The sequence below is a fragment of the Eurosta solidaginis genome, chromosome X (assembly GCF_040869045.1).
Source record: "Eurosta solidaginis isolate ZX-2024a chromosome X, ASM4086904v1, whole genome shotgun sequence".
Lineage (NCBI taxonomy): Eukaryota > Metazoa > Arthropoda > Insecta > Diptera > Tephritidae > Eurosta > Eurosta solidaginis.
Window position 1 is genome coordinate 26,089,262 of NC_090324.1, and position 16,453 is coordinate 26,105,714.

The following is a 16,453-nucleotide window of genomic DNA, read 5'->3' on the forward strand; positions in this document are numbered from 1 at the left end:
TCGATGTACTGTTGTATGTTTAACAGGTTTAGTATAATCTGGCTCTGAAATAAGTGACGGAAACTCTTTTAATAATTTTGTAAATTTATTCTCAACCACAAATAATTTAGGTAAAGGAATCATGAAAAAACCTCTTGGGGCTTCGATAGCTCTATGGTAAGTTCCCAAGGGGTTTTTTGCGCTCCTTGAAAAAAAAGAGAAAAAAACGGAAAAGAACATACAGCAGGTTAAATTCAAGAATTTAACAATTTAATAATTTTCACTTCAAAGCTAACTCACAATATGTAATTCAAAAGCCCCTCAATTCCGTCGAAAAGCGGTTTTGAGGGGTGATTGAACGAAAGTAAGCTAAATTGGAAAGTCGCGCACCAACTCATACACATATGCTTCCACGGATATATACAGCCGTTGGTGTTAGTGCGCGAAAGTAGATAGAAGCAAACACAGATAGTTTACATTAGGCTGGGTCACTATTGGCCGTGCTCATTCTTGGGTTTAGCTCGATGGCCTAAACATGCCGGCCCCCTTGCTAGAAGCAACATCGGTAGATTCCTGCGGCCATCTTCCCTGATCAACTTAATACTAACTAATATTTAAATGAACAAAATCCATGAATGTCCCAATAAGGGCAGCAGCATGGCGGTTTTTGCTTGACACAGTAATTAGTATTTCGGTTCCATCCGATATATATCGGCTCCTACGGATCGGCGAGCTGCATATGGGTATACGGTGTCGCGACCCCGAGGGGTCGACATTCGCGCTTGGACTCACACGGGCGTAGTTGGGAACGATCGTAGCGTGAATCGTGAGCCTACGGTTCTGCCCATGTTTACCCCTTATTCGCAAGAGGCACCCTTGTTGTGATCCGTAGTTTTCCTCGTCGAGGTGTACAGTCGAGCCAGGTCGCGTGGAATTATCGAAGTTGTGGCGCACGCGTCGATGAGTGCGCGTATCAGGTGCAACCGCCCTTGCGCCTCGATTTTGATCACGGCAGTTGGCGATATTGATGTAAAGGGCCGAAGTGCTACGATCTCCCGCGTGATTTGCCCCGTTCTGAAGGCAGCTGGCAGTCGTCGAGAGTGTCGTTCAAGCTGGCCCTGCGAACCTATTCTCTCCAACTCGTATCCTTGACGGGGGCGGAAAGTCCGGTATTCCGCTCCTCGTGCGTGTTGACGCCGGTTCGGGCTGCGGAAAGTCTGTCATTCCGCTATTCCCTTGTGACGATCTGAGCCCCGCTTCCTCGCTCTTTGATGACGTTGGTGTGTAGTTGATGGGCGGAAAGCCCGTGATTCCGCTCCATCTTTGCGGCGTTCGTGTGCGAGTGGGGCCGAAACTGCCTTTGTTCCACCTTCCTATTGGTTGGTTGCCGGGCGGAAAGGCCGTGATTCCGCTCCGACTTCGTCCAAATCTCCTTATTCTAGCTCGCGTGGCCCGCTGTCAGTACCTATTTCTGATGCTTGAAGAGACAGATGGTCCCCTTGGCACTGGTGACAACGTCCTTTGCTCGTACAGTCGGCGGTGCGGTGTGCTACCGACAGGCAGTTGCCACAGTATCGCCCTAATGCGGCTTCCCTTTGCCTTTCTTCGGACGATTTGGCTCGGTAGACCAGGCATAACGGGATCGGATGTCGCTTGTCGCACAGGTGGCATGGTTTCGGGTACCACTAGGCCATGCGTTCCGTCCTCCTGCGTAGAGTCGTATACCGGGTCATACTGGACCTGAAAAGGGGTAATTGTCGTTGGTCAGGGTTTAGAATTTGAGGGGATTTCATCATGCTTGAGGGAAGTTGGGTGTTGAGAAGATATTCACAAAAGGTTGGCAACAAGCTACAATTACTTAGGCAGTTAGCTGCACAAGAGCCTTGATTTTGGGTTTTTTTTTTTTTTTTTTTTTTTGTAAACACAAATTCGATATACAACGTGGTTTTTTTGTAAATTATCTTTATGTCCACGCGATTTGTTTAAACTGGCAATTACTTCTCTATGACGGTGCGCTTCGTGTGCGATCTGACAGATTTGGCTTTAAGTGTAGCCACGCGGTAAGCTTTTGCCCGTTGTCAGTATTTTGCCGACAGATGGCGCATGGGGATGACTTTTGTGGAACGTATTTGGTTGTGTGGCTAATTAATCATTTTAAAGCAGCAATCGAGGATGCCGAACGTGCCAAATAGAACAGAGGTAGTTTTATTTATTCCTTAATTTGAAATAACCATTGATTGATATTCCCTTATTTTTCATTTGTTTTCTATAAATTGTGAAAACAACACCACGGGTTGGACGGAGGAAGGGAGCTACGGAGCCTGCACGAGGGGCAGGGACAGCTGACGGTCGGAGTCGGGGCACGTGCCCCGGCAAGGTTCTGGTGCCGGCTTTCCCGGAGTGGGGGATTTTTCTTCGGGATCCGACTCCACTGGATCTATCGCGTTGTCCCGTGGCCTTTGAGTTCTTTCAGGCGATGACTGATTGCACCCAGGTGGTGCAAGAGATATTGGGGGGCATTCGGGACGCGATTGGTCTAGATTTTTTTGGTGACATGTTGATGGAAGAGCGGATCCTGAAGAACTATTTCTTCGAATACTATACTCGCCCGGAGATCCGGCACTGGTTGCCTTTGATTATAAAACGAGCCCTATTTGTGTAAAACGACGGCTACTTGGCCTGCCGCCGACCTCGTGGGGGGGGCATCGTTTGAGGCGTTCCGCTCATATACGCCGCTACATCTAACTATTCCTTTTCGCCCCTAATTTTACATTTGTACAGTGTAATCAACAAAAAAATAAATAAATTGTACATTAACCCCACTATAAGAAATCAGGTGTATTTGATCTGTGTGGTAATAAGACATTTTGGAGAAGATCATTTCTTTCAGGTTATAAATTCCCCTTTTTCGCCATAAAAAGGGTTGAGTCATCTTTTGGGAACATTTTAATAACCTTTGTTCAAATCCGTAAAACACGGCCCAAAAAAGAAGAAGGAAAGGGGAAAAAAATGTGATTGCGTTTTTCCCGATATTGCGCCGCCTTAGCATCTGGCAACACCATTCGGAAAGTACATGTGGATTTTTTTGTAAGTGTGAATTGTGTTATTGTAAAAGTGGATTGTGTTACCCTTCAATGAATTTCCTGTCATTGATGAAAAAAAACGGGGTACGCATCAATTTTATTTTTTACACATATTATTAATTTTCATTTTCTTTCTTTTCCTTTCAGGTTGCATATTTGGAAAAAAGGTAAAAACAGCATTCCTTCATTATTTACTTCAAATGGCAAGGTGCAATCAGCAATCAAATTTATAATCAACTGGGTGCAATTGTTCTAAGCAGCAGCATTATTAAATATTTATATACATTTGTGCCATGAGCATGAGGGACAACTTTCAGTAATTTTTTTGTTTAATTTTATTTACTCATTCTATAATTTTTGGCTTTCTTTTACTAGAGATATCAAAATCGTCTACCTTTAATCAATAAAAACGTCACTATGCAAAGCCAAAGTCAGAGTAAATCCGTTGCAGTGTCCTCCACCTCCACCACCAACGGCCACCTCTTTCACACGCAATCAAATGCGTCCAGTGAAGTATGATTATGCAGATTCATTTGCTTGCACTTATGTGGTATCCGTTGTAGCTGCTTCAATTGCGGAACTAGCCACCTATCCACTAGATCTGACTAAAACACGGTTGCAAATCCAGGGGGAAAGCAGTAGTTGATACAATTACAAGCATTAAGCCTAAGTATCGTGGTGTGATAGCGACAGCGTATGGAATTGTCAGGGAGGAGGGAACTATGAAGCTGTGGCAAGGTGTCTCACCAGCACTTTACCGTCATGTAGTCTATAGTGGCATACGTATACGTAGCTATAATTTCCTACGTCGTAAATTGGGGAGCGATGAGAATGGCCATATAACATTACCATTGTGGAGGTCTGCTCTCTGTGGTGTGTCTGCAGGAGCAGTCTCACAATGTCTAGCTTCACAAGCTGATCTTGTTAAGGTACAAATTCAAATGGAGGGCAAACGCCGGCTAATGGGCGAACCTGCACGTGTTCATGGTGCTGCACATGCCTTTAAAGAAATTATACGTCGTGGTGGTATAGCTGGTTTATGGAAAGGTAGCGTTCCGAATGCACAACGCGCAGCACTTGTTAATCTTGGTGATTTCACAACATACGATACTATAAAGCATATGATAATGGTCAAATTGAGTATGCCTGTTTTTCATACGGTACATGCACTTTCATCTATTTGTGCTGGATTTGTCGCTGTGATTATGGGAACACCAGCTGATGTGGTAAAAACAAGAATTATGAATCAACCGACTGACGATAAGGGCAGGTGAGTGTTTACATGCCGCTGTTTATATTTAAGATATGTAAAAATCTTTGCTCAGAATGTGAGCGTAAGTGTAAGTGTAGTGTCATGTGGGAACAATGTACATGGTCATGATCATTTATTTGACCTGGTTGACTCGAGTCAAATGTTGTTGAGTGGCATAGGGATATGATAAGTTGTATGACGGGTAGTAAAGTAGCACGAATTTGATTACCAATCACAACATGTGGTATTGGGGCTTGTAATTGGATAGCTTCTCGTGCCAGTTGACTGAACAGCTCTTTACAAAATAATACATTTTTTGCGAATTCCAAAGTTTTTTCCAAACACCAGCCTACAATAAAATTAAAAATTATGTCGAGTAGTTAAATGTTAAAAAATACAAGCTGAGAATGTAAAATCCTTATTTTTGAAAGGCTCTACACTCTGAACGGCATTAGATAAACGAAAGTAATTTTACTGAGAAAAGAAAGGCTTTTTCATTTTTCTAAAGCATTTTTTTTTTTTTTAAGAATTCTTGCTCAGCTATAATGTCGCATACTGCCACGGCGGCCAATTTCGTTTTATAAAATGTTAGGTTCAATTTTAGGAATATTTTTCAGCCTGATAAAGAGAAAGCAGTTTGAACGCTTTTTTTTGTTTTTTTGGGGAAAGCCTAAGTGCATGTTGTTGTTGTTGGTGTAGCGATACGGTTGCTCCCCGAAGGCTTTGGGGAGTGTTATCGATGTGGTGGCCCTTTGCCAAATACAGATCCGGGTACGCTCCGGTAACACAGCACCATTAAGGTGCTAGCCCGACCATCTCGGGAACGATTTATGTGGCCACATTAAACCTTCAGGCCATCCCTCCTCTCCACCCTAAGTTCCATGAGGAGCTTGGGGTCGCCAGAGCTTCATGTTAGTGAAACAGGATTCGCCGCGGATGGGTGAAGTTGACAATGGGGTTTGGAGAAGCTATATGTTGCGCTGGCAACCTGAAGGGTTGCGCTACACAGCCCCTTGAATCTGGTATTTTAGTCGCCTCTTACGACAGGCATACCCACCGCGGGTATATTCTGACCACCTAACCCGCTGGGGGTCGTAGGTTGTATGTTCGGTTACGGCTCTCTAGATTCCTGATCCTCTTCGCTGGATGGGAGTAGCACGAGTTTAGTTAGGGGTCTTGTGACCTTTCCTTTTGCCGTCATGAGAGCCACTACCCTTACTCGTCCATCCGATCCCGGATGGAGGTTGATAACCCTCCCGAGCCTCTACTTATTGGGTTGCAGGTTGTCTTCTTTTATAACAACTAGATCGTCAAGCTTCATGTTTGCTTTAGGTTGGCGCCATTTATTCCTTTTTTGAAGTTCGACGAGGTATTCCGTCTTCCATCGTCGACAAAAGGTGTGGTGCAGGGCCTTTAGTCGCTGACATCGATTGAAAATCGATGCGGGGTTTTCGTACGCTTCTGGCTCCGGGGGTGCTAATAGGTGTTCCCCTATTAAAAAGTACCCCGGGGTTAATGGTTCTAGGTCGGCCGGTTGGTTTGAGGGGGGCGTTAAGGGGCGGGAATTGAGGCAGGATTCTATCCTGCAAAGCAGGGTAGAGAATTCCTCAAAGGTGTATTTAAGGTTGGATGCTACCCTTTTGAAGTGAAATTTAAAACTTTTCACTCCCGCTTCCCATAATCTCCCCATGTGAGGGGCAGACGCAGGAATAAAATGCCAGTTCAGATTTTGGTATGTATAGGTTGTTACTACCTCGGCGCGTGAGTCAGCCATGAAGATTTTGAACTCCGCCCTGAGGGCTCTTGATGCCCCGACAAAATTGGTTCCGTTGTCGGAATACACATTCTTCGGGCAGCCTCGTTGAGCGACGAATCTGGCAAAAGCCGCCAAGAATGACCGGGTGCTCAGATCGGTAGTCGCTTCCAAGTGGATGACCTTAGTGGAGAAACACACAAATAGGCAGACATATCCCTTGGACACGCGACAGCCTCGCCCTTGATAATTCGTTATCTGAAAGGGGCCGGCAAAATCTACCCCGGTGTTAGTGAATGCCCGGGTATAGGTGGTTCGCTCGGTTGATAGAATGACCATCAATTATGTTTGCGCCTGTTTCCTATGCACTGCGCATACCTTGCACTTGTGAATTCCTGATCTTATCATATTTTTCACGCGAGGTATCCAGTACTGTGTTCGGATCAGGCGCAGCATAAGCTGATTCCCCCCATGTAACGAGATTTTATGGACAAATCGTGTGATGAGACGAGACAGTCCACTATGATAGGCCGGAATTATGGGGTGGCGTTCGTTATACGAGAGGTCCTTGGACGCCACGAGCCGCCCCCCGACTCTGATTGTCTCGTCCTCTTCGAGACCTATTAGCATCTTATCTGCTTTTGCAAAAGTGTGTGAGTCCTTGATGGCTGCTCAAATTTCAAAATATGTCTTAGATCACCATTTTTAAGCCCATTCCAATCAGGGTTTAGATCCAAGCATAGTTGCTCTACTGCAATAATAAAAATACTTGACGATATAAGAATAAAATTTGATAATAGTGGCCTTACTCTCCCGTGTCTCCTTGATTTCTCTAAGGCATTTGACTCAGTCAGCCATAGTCTCCTATGCAAAAAGCTTGAGTCCTATTTGGGGTTCTCTGACAGTTCTGTAAAGCTTATGGCTAGTTATTTGGCGAGAAGGACCCAGAGAGTGTTATGCAAAGGCATCAAAACCAGGTACTGTTTCCTCGGGTGTACCACAAGGCTCTGTACTAGGCCCTCTCCTGTTTAGTATTTTTGTCAATGATGTGTTCTCTGTTTGCCAGTACGTAAATGTCCATGCTTATGCCGATGACATTCAAATATATTTGTCTAGCCGTGTTGGTCTCGTCGAGGATTTGTGTTTTAAAATTAATAGTGATTTGTCTGCAATTTCGAAATGGGCGTTTGAAAACTGTCTCTGTCTAAATGCTCAAAAGTCCTATGTGTTGCCCGTTAGTAACAGTGTTGTGCACGTTGAAGATATTCCTAAATTGTCAGTTGGCAATAGTGTTCTTCCGTTTACTGACAAAATTAGGAATTTGGGTTTTGCGATAAATTCTAAATTGAACTGTGTTGACCACGTTAATAAAGTCGTGAGTAGTGTTTATTCGGTTTTACGCAGATTGAGAATGTCTGCCTCTTTTACTCCCTTAGAGACAAGAAAAAAGCTAGCTGTTCAGCTTATAGTCCCACACATAACGTACTCAGAGCTAGTTTATAGTCAGTTTGATTCTGCCTCGTACCACAAAATTGATGTTGCGTTCAACAATATCACGCGTTATGTCTACGGCCTAAGGGAATATGATAACATCTCTTTATTTAAGCGCGAAATACTAGGATGCAGTATTTTTGAGTACATTGAGGCGCCAAACTGTAGCTCATCGAGTTCAAAACCCCTCAATATCTTTACGAAAAGCTTAAATTCCCAAAGTCTTGTAGGCACCGCAATCTGATAATCTCCAAACATTACTATCTGGCCTCATCATTTTTGTAAATGCTGTAAGGCTTTGGAACTCTATACCTGATTTTCTCAAGGGTGCTTTGAGTAGGAGCAATTACAATAAGGTGATCCATGATTACTTCAGCTCAGTGTGAATATTGTGATTTCAGCATAACTGCATGATTACATCTCTTTCACTTCCTATCTCTGTTTTTTTCTTTCCTACCATATTTAAATGGCTCTAATCTTTAGTCTTAAGTGTGTATTTAAGATTTAACATTAAATTTAGTTTTATCATTAATCTGAATTATAAGAAAATGGTTTTATTGTTAATTTTAAACTCGAATTTAGTTTTATGGTAATTATATTGTATTTATAAAACGGACGATGTGCTATAAAAGACTCCGTCTTACTGTCACAACCACTTTGTTCAACTAATAAATTTGAATTTGAATTTGAATTTGAAATGAGTGCAAGGATTGTAAATCGCTCTTTGGCTTGATTGACCCTTTTTCTTTGAGTGTTCTGTACTCCTCCGCATAATGGTTTCGTTGAGCATTGACGATCAGTCGACACATCGTTGCTTTGATCTCAATGGGTGAAATCGTCAGTGATGTTTCATTGAAGGAGGTTTTGAGATGAGTCCTTTTGTAGAACCGTAGAACGTAGGACACAACTCTTAAAGCCAGGGAAAGGTCGGAAAATCTGTCTACAATATCTTCGTCTTTACGGTTAAACGAGGTTGTGTTCACTTGTAACCTTTTTTCTTCCATGGTTGTGGTGTAGCTTATTGCCTGGTTCTTGCTGCAGCTAAGATGGGCCTTCCCACCACAAGGAATTGTTCACTAGCTCTTGCGCTAATAGCCCTCTACTGGCTAAGTCTGCAGGGTTTGACGCTGAGTCCACGTGACGCCAGTCCGTGTTTCCAACTTGGTCTATTATCTTTGTCACACGGTGGGCCACGAAGGTTGACCATGAACACGGAAGTTTCCGTAACCAAGCTAAGACAATAGTTGAATCAGTCCATTATAAGGTTTTATGTTTGCCTAAATTAAGGTTCTTGTTGATAGATTATAGGGTTTCTGCAAGGAGAACTGCTCCACAAAGTTCTAGCCTTGGTAAGGAGATAGTTTTTACGGGCGCAACTCTTGATTTGGCTAATAGCAGGCTTACAAATATTTGCTCATTAATATTGACGCCAGGTAAACGGTGGCTGCGTATGCTTTTTCTGACGCGTCACAGAATCCGTGGATCTCCACTGTGGCTGTTGGTGAAAAGTTTACCCAGCGTGGGATCTTAATTTTTTCTATGTGCTGGTAACTTTCAATGAAACTTTGCCACCGATCCAGCGCGACTATCGGCACGGTTTCATCCCATACTGTTCCCTCTAACCAGATGCCTTGCATCAACATTTTGGCGGTAACCGCGAATGGTGCCAGCCACCCTAAGGGGTCAAATAATTTTGCTATCGCCGACAGAATTTTCCGTTTTGTAAAGCTAGACTGTTCCTCTATGGGTTTCGTTTTTAAGTAAAAGGTATCTGAGTGGGCGTTCCACCTAATGCCAAGTGCTTTAACTATACTGGTATCCTCGAAGTCTAGGAAATCTTTGTTTAGGAGGTGAGCCTTTGGTAGGCCTTTAAGTAGTTTGTTCGAGTTGGCGGTCCATTTCCTCAGCGAGAATCCTGATGTCTCCAGGGCTGTAGTTATTTAATCCCTTGCTTTAATGGTGTCGGTAATAGTGTGGCCTCCTGCTAGCACGTAGTCAACGTACATTGCATTTCGTAGTATATCTGATGCTATAGGGTGGCTGTGCTCCACGTCGTCCGCTAACTGGAACAGTGTTCGTATTGCAAGGTACGGGGCACAGTTAACTCCGAATGTGACGGTTTTCAACTCATATAGTTGTATGGGCTGCGTACTTTCTGTTCGGAATACAATACGTTGATACTTAGTGTGATTAGCGTGCAACAGAATCTGTCTGTACATTTTTTCTATGTCGCTGTTAAAGACATATTTGAAGAAACGCCACCTTAATATGAAAATGGTTAAATCATTCTGTAGAACTGGCCCCGGATGGAGGATGTCGTTGAGGCTGACTTCGTTGCAGTTGATTACGACGCTTTGAACACCACTCTTACTTTGGTTGTTGTGCTTTCTTTTTTTTGACGGCATGATGTGGTAAAAAATAGGTATCACAGTCTTCAGCAGGGATGTGTGTTGGTACCCGGGACATGTGCCCCAAGGTTTCATACTCTGCTAAGACCCTGTTGTATTCTGACTGTAATGGTGGGTCTTTAGCTAAACGCATTTCCATTCGGAAAAATTGTGAACTCGCAATTTTTAATGAGGGACCTAATTTTTTATATTTTGGAAATTCCTGTTTAAAAGGCAAGGATACAATATATTTACCCTCATCACTTCGAATCGGTGTGTTCTTATACAGTTCTTCACAAAACCTGTCATCATGATTGTACGCCTTGTCCTTGGGGACTTCCTCTGTTTCCCAAAATGATCGTAGCTCTCTGTCTAATTGCAATTCACTGACAAAGGACACATATTTCTCGCTAGGTGAAATTGTTTCGGTTTGGCCGGTCAATATCCAGCCGAACACCGTCTCTTGGGCTAGCAGTGTTCCTAACACGTCTTTCTTTATTCCCCCTAGCATCACCTGTGCATAAATGTCGCCTCCTAATATCAGATCGACTTGCTCATTGACAAAAAAAACCTTTATAAGCTAATACTAAGTTCGGGAAGGCCTGTATGACCATGGCATCCACCTTGCATGTTGGTAGATTGCCAGTTAGTTGCGGCAGAACAAGCGCGGTGGTGGCGGTATTTATTGTCGGATCAATTGGAGACCGTAGTTGTATATGACACGCCTCCTTTACTTGTGCTGACACTTGATTAGTGATGCCTGACACGTGCGCAGACATCCGCTGAGATGACAAATTTATGCGACGTTTAAGTCTCTCAGTTATGAAAGTACATTCTGACCCCGAATCTATAAGTGCCCGCGCGGAGAAGTTGGTGTTGTTGTAAAATATATATTGATGCGGGCCGTACCTAGTAAAACCCCTTTACTTGTGTTTGTAAAGCAGGCCTTGAAGTGGTTAGTTCCATTGCTTTGGTTATTTCCAGTGCTTTGGTTATTGGAATAGGTGCGTCTCTGTTGCGCTTGGGCTGATGGGCCTGCGTGGTTATTATTGTTGTTTGCGTTTTGATTGGTGTTCGTTGCCTGTATGTAGGACCGTATTGTGTCTTTGCTGGCAGGTGGCGCAATTGTAGGAGCTTGAACACCTAGACAGAGTATGTCCTGAGGATAGGCAGTTAATACACCCTTTTTTGTTTTTAATGAAGGTGATTCTATCGGAAACCGCCAATGTGCGGAACCGTTGGCAATGTTGCAGTTTGTGCTCAGTGGATTTACATATCTTGCACGCACCTTTGGTTACACGCGTCTGAAAAGCACCTAGCTTTCTGTCTGAGTTTTCAGTAGATTGTCTACCATTATGGGTTTTCGGGTACTTGGGTTCCAAGCTATCCTCAGTTATGCCAGAGACTGTCTCAAGTGTCTGGAAACGGTTCTGTAGGAATTTATCCATGTCTTCCCACTTGGATATTTCGATTTTATTTTGCACCGTTTGCTCCCATAAGGCTAGTGTAATTTTGGTAATTTCGTTGAACACAAATAAGTTATAATCGCATCCCAATTTGACACATCGATTTGATGTGTCTTTAAGGATGCGATACAGTTGTTGATGTCTCGCTGCAACTTTTTAATTGAAGTACCGCATTCCTTTTCAACCGCCTCTAAGCTGAACAACGTTTTCAACTGAGTGTTTACTAGTATGCGTTTGTTTTCGTATCTGTCTACCAGATTTTTCCACGCTATACCGAACCCTTCGTTTGCGAGCGGGCACTTTTGCACTATCTCTTTAGCCTCACCCTGGGTATTTTGTATCAAGTGGCACAATCGTTCTACCCGGGGTGAGTCGCTTATTTAAAATATATATGGCTGTAAAGAGGTCTCTGAAAGTAGGTCAGGATAAGTAATCTCCCTTGAACACATTAGTGTCACACGGGGTTAGGCGGATATTTGTATCACTTTCGTGCTGTTCTTCGGGCTTAGGGTCGGGTTTGTTGAATGTGGCCTGTCGCGTTGATATTTTTGACATGCAACGCAAGTAGACTGCGTAAGCACTTTTGTGCTTTATTTTAACAGCTGATATATTTTTTCCTTCTAGAGTGTCCCCTGCTAATATTTCATCATGGGCTGTTTTTGCTTTTTTCCACTTTGCCTTTAACTCATCTGGCTGGATAGCCAGAGTATACTTGGTATGCTCGGAGTCGGGTATGTTGTTGAAGTCATCTTCAAACTCTAAGGTTTCATCAGCCACCCTGATGTAATTTTCCATCGCTTTCGACATGATATCAGTACTGAGATTAAGGGCAAAATGGATCTAACTTGTTAATAGGGTAGCTCACGAAGGCACGTTCAGCTTAAGATAGGACGATGTAGCTAGTGGGTATATGCCCAATATAATGGATTGCCGCCAAGGGGTAAACACGCAAATTTTTCTCTGTGTATATTGCCTTTAGTTTTTTCAGCTAATTGTGCTTTTATGCGAACACTCTTATCACCCAACTCACCGCAGTGTTAGTGTTGTGTATATAAGAAAATAAGGTTAAGTGACTTTGGTTTAATGGTAGTAACGCTGATTTATGTCAGAACCTAAAGAATTGGTTTAATGGATTACACTTAATTATTCAATGGTTCTAAAATATTGGCAGTGACTTGCGATAAAGTGCGTTAAAGTGTTGTTGCAAAGAAATTACCACACTACAGTGAAAAGTGGGGTTATGTTGAATTTGTGCAGCTGGCTGCGATTTGCCTCGAAAATATGAATTACAGCAAACAAACTAGTAAATCAGAAGACTTTATGTAAATCTGTGTGACTTAATTGCCACACATACGTATAATTGTTTAGTTTTTATTAATAAAATCGCGCTGTTGGTACGCCGGGAAGTTAAACTATGTTTAATTTCCCTAATTTGCAAAAAACAAAAAAACTGAACTCAAACCACGTACCTTTGTGCCTTTGTTTGACCGCTAGTGTTTGTTTGCTGGTGTAGTGCTTGTCGCTTTTGAAACGCTCAGGTGCTGCTAACGGCTAGCTTTTGAAACGCTTTTGTGTGGTGCTGCTAACGGCTGGCTTTTGGAACGCTTTGTGTGGTGCTGCTAACAGCTGGCTTTTGAATGGTTATATTAATGGTTGCTTTTGCTGCTAACGGCTAGCTTTTGAAACGCTTTTGTGTGGTTATATTAATGGTTGCTTTTGCTGCTAACGGCTAGATTTTGAAACGCTTTTGTATGGTTATATAGATTTGCTGTGGTTATCCAGTTGGTCGCTGGTAATTCAATCGTTTCTTTAATTATTCCGGCGTAGTAAGACCATGAAAAAACCTCTTGGGGCTTCGATAGCTCTGTGTTAAGTTTTTGCGCTCTTTGAAAAAAAAGAGAAAAAAACGGAAAAGAACACACAGCAGATTAAATTCAAGAATTTAACAATTTAATAATTTTCACTTCAAAAACTAACTTACAATATGTAATTCAAAAAGCTAATTCACAATTTAATTAATTACATACAGGTTAAGTTATGCAAACGAAAAGAAAATCTTACCTATAACAGGGCTGATGGCTGCAGTTGTCATGGATGTTTCCAAAAAAGAAGTGAAAGAGTTTATTTCTTATAAAATGCGATCACCCCTCAATTCCGTCGAAAAGCGGTTTTGAAGGGTGATTGAACGAAAGTAAGTTAAATTGGAAAGTCGCACACGAACACATACACATACGCCTGCACGGATATATATAGCCGTTGGTGTTAGTGCGCGAAAGTAGATAGAAGCAAACGCAGATAGTTTACATTAGGCTGGGTCACTATTGGCCGTGCTCATTCTTGAGTTTCGCTTGATGGCCTAAACAGAATATCACAAAAGTGAAAAGTGGGGTTATGTTGAATTTGTGCAGCTGGCTGCGATTTGCCTCGAAAATATGAATTACAGCAAACAAACTAGTAAATCAGAAGACTTTATGTAAATCTGTGTGACTTAATTGCCACACATACGTATAATTGTTTAGTTTTTATTAATAAAATCGCGCTGTTGGTACGCCGGGAAGTTAAACTATGTTTAATTTCCCTAATTTGCAAAAAACAAAAAAACTGAACTCAAACCACGTACCTTTGTGCCTTTGTTTGACCGCTAGTGTTTGTTTGCTGGTGTAGTGCTTGTCGCTTTTGAAACGCTCAGGTGCTGCTAACGGCTAGCTTTTGAAACGCTTTTGTGTGGTGCTGCTAACGGCTGGCTTTTGAAACGCTTTGTGTGGTGCTGCTAACAGCTGGCTTTTGAATGGTTATATTAATGGTTGCTTTTGCTGCTAACGGCTAGCTTTTGAAACGCTTTTGTGTGGTTATATTAATGGTTGCTTTTGCTGCTAACGGCTAGATTTTGAAACGCTTTTGTATGGTTATATAGATTTGCTGTGGTTATCCAGTTGGTCGCTGGTAATTCAATCGTTTCTTTAATTATTCCGGCGTAGTAAGACCATGAAAAAACCTCTTGGGGCTTCGATAGCTCTGTGTTAAGTTTTTGCGCTCGTTGAAAAAAAAGAGAAAAAAACGGAAAAGAACACACAGCAGATTAAATTCAAGAATTTAACAATTTAATAATTTTCACTTCAAAACTAACTTACAATATGTAATTCAAAAGCTAATTCACAATTTAATTAATTACATACAGGTTAAGTTATGCAAACGAAAAGAAAATCTTACCTATAACAGGGCTGATGGCTGCAGTTGTCATGGATGTTTCCAAAAAAGAAGTGAAAGAGTTTATTTCTTATAAAATGCGATCACCCCTCAATTCCGTCGAAAAGCGGTTTTGAAGGGTGATTGAACGAAAGTAAGTTAAATTGGAAAGTCGCACACGAACACATACACATACGCCTGCACGGATATATATAGCCGTTGGTGTTAGTGCGCGAAAGTAGATAGAAGCAAACGCAGATAGTTTACATTAGGCTGGGTCACTATTGGCCGTGCTCATTCTTGAGTTTCGCTTGATGGCCTAAACAGAATATCACAAAAGTAGGATACTGTATTAACTGAGAGATTGGTTAATAGATCTACTGAATGTTTATGTTCAATGTCTATAAGAAGACCACATTTAGAAAGAAAATCAGCGCCAATTATTGGCTTGGCTATATCCGCAATCAAAAATGTAAAGGGAAATTCACGTCTTAAACCCAAATTTACGTTTAAAAAGCCTTTTCCCGTAAGTGGCAATTGTTGAGCCATTAGCTGCAGTGAGAATTATGTCTGAACATTTCGTATGAGGAAATTTAGACGCGGATAATACCGAAATTTCTGCTCCACTATCAATTAAAAAATTTTGTTTTTTTTCTCTTCGTCGCTGCAACAACGGAAGAATTTAGTTTGTTGAATCTTTGTTTTTGTTATAAGAATCTTTGTTTTTGTTCACAACTTCTAGCATTATTTCCAAATGTAGTGAAATCTACACAACCAATTTGGATTATTACGCGAGTTAGAACGACGCCTAAAAGAATTTCTAAAATTGTCCCTGAATTAGAACGCGATCTAGATTGATTCCGATACATTTCTGTTTTAATTTCAGCTAACTCCTTTGAACTTTTGTATTTGAATTTGTATTTACTGAGAAAACTTCGTTTTTATTCATAACTTCAAAAATGTTATCTGCTAATTTTGTTAACTCATTAATATTATCACAACTTGAGCTATCCAAAATGACATTTAAATTTTTGGAAAGTTTTCTTTTTTGTCTAGCTTTGAATTTTCTCTAAGTGAATGTCTTTCTATCAAAACTTTTTTAAGTTCACTAAACTTGTTAGTGAGGGGTGGATTTTGGATAAAATCTAAAATTGTTACTATTACTTTTTGTGGAAGTGCTGTTATAATATGTTCGTATTTGGTATTCTCTTGGGTTATATTTTTATACTCAGGTGAGCAGAGCTTACAGAGTATATTAAGTTTGATAACTTGAGCAAATTTTGAGGTATCGTGATGAAATTTGGTATTTTGGTTTCTGGGCACTCATCTCAGATCGCTATTTAAAATGAACGATATCGGACTATAACCACGCCCACTTTTTCGATATCGAAAATTTCGAAAAATCGAAAAAGTGCGATAATTCATTACCAAAGACGGATAAAGCGATGAAACTTGGTAGGTAAGTTGAACTTATGACGCAGAATAGAAAATTTTTAAAATTTTGGGCAATGGGCGTGGCACCGCCCACTTTTAAAAGAAGGTAATTTAGAAGTTTTGCAAGCTGTAATTTGCCAGTCGTTAAAGATATCATGATGAAATTTGGCAGGAACATTACTGCTATTTCTACATGTATGCTTCATAAAAACTAGCCAAATCGGAGAACGACAACCCCACTTTAAAAAAAAATTGTTTTTAAGTCAAATTTAAAAAAAAAAGTTAATATATTTACAGTATATAAGTAAATTATGTCAACATTCAATTACAGTAATGATATGGTGCTACAAAATACAAAAATAAAAGAAATTTTCAAAATGGGAGTGGCTCCGCCCTTTTTCATTTAATTTGTCTAGGATACT

The 16,453-nt window shown here is 41.4% G+C and overlaps 1 protein-coding gene and 1 pseudogene across 1 annotated transcript in view; one reads left to right on the top strand and one right to left on the bottom strand.

The window, feature by feature from the left end:
- Syt7 (Synaptotagmin 7) overlaps window positions 1-16,453 on the bottom strand; it is a 1,421,749-nt gene that overhangs the window by 1,093,594 nt on the left and 311,702 nt on the right. The gene's annotated exons all lie outside the window — the stretch shown is intronic.
- LOC137235463 (mitochondrial uncoupling protein 4 pseudogene) lies at window positions 3,480-4,336 on the top strand (annotated as a pseudogene).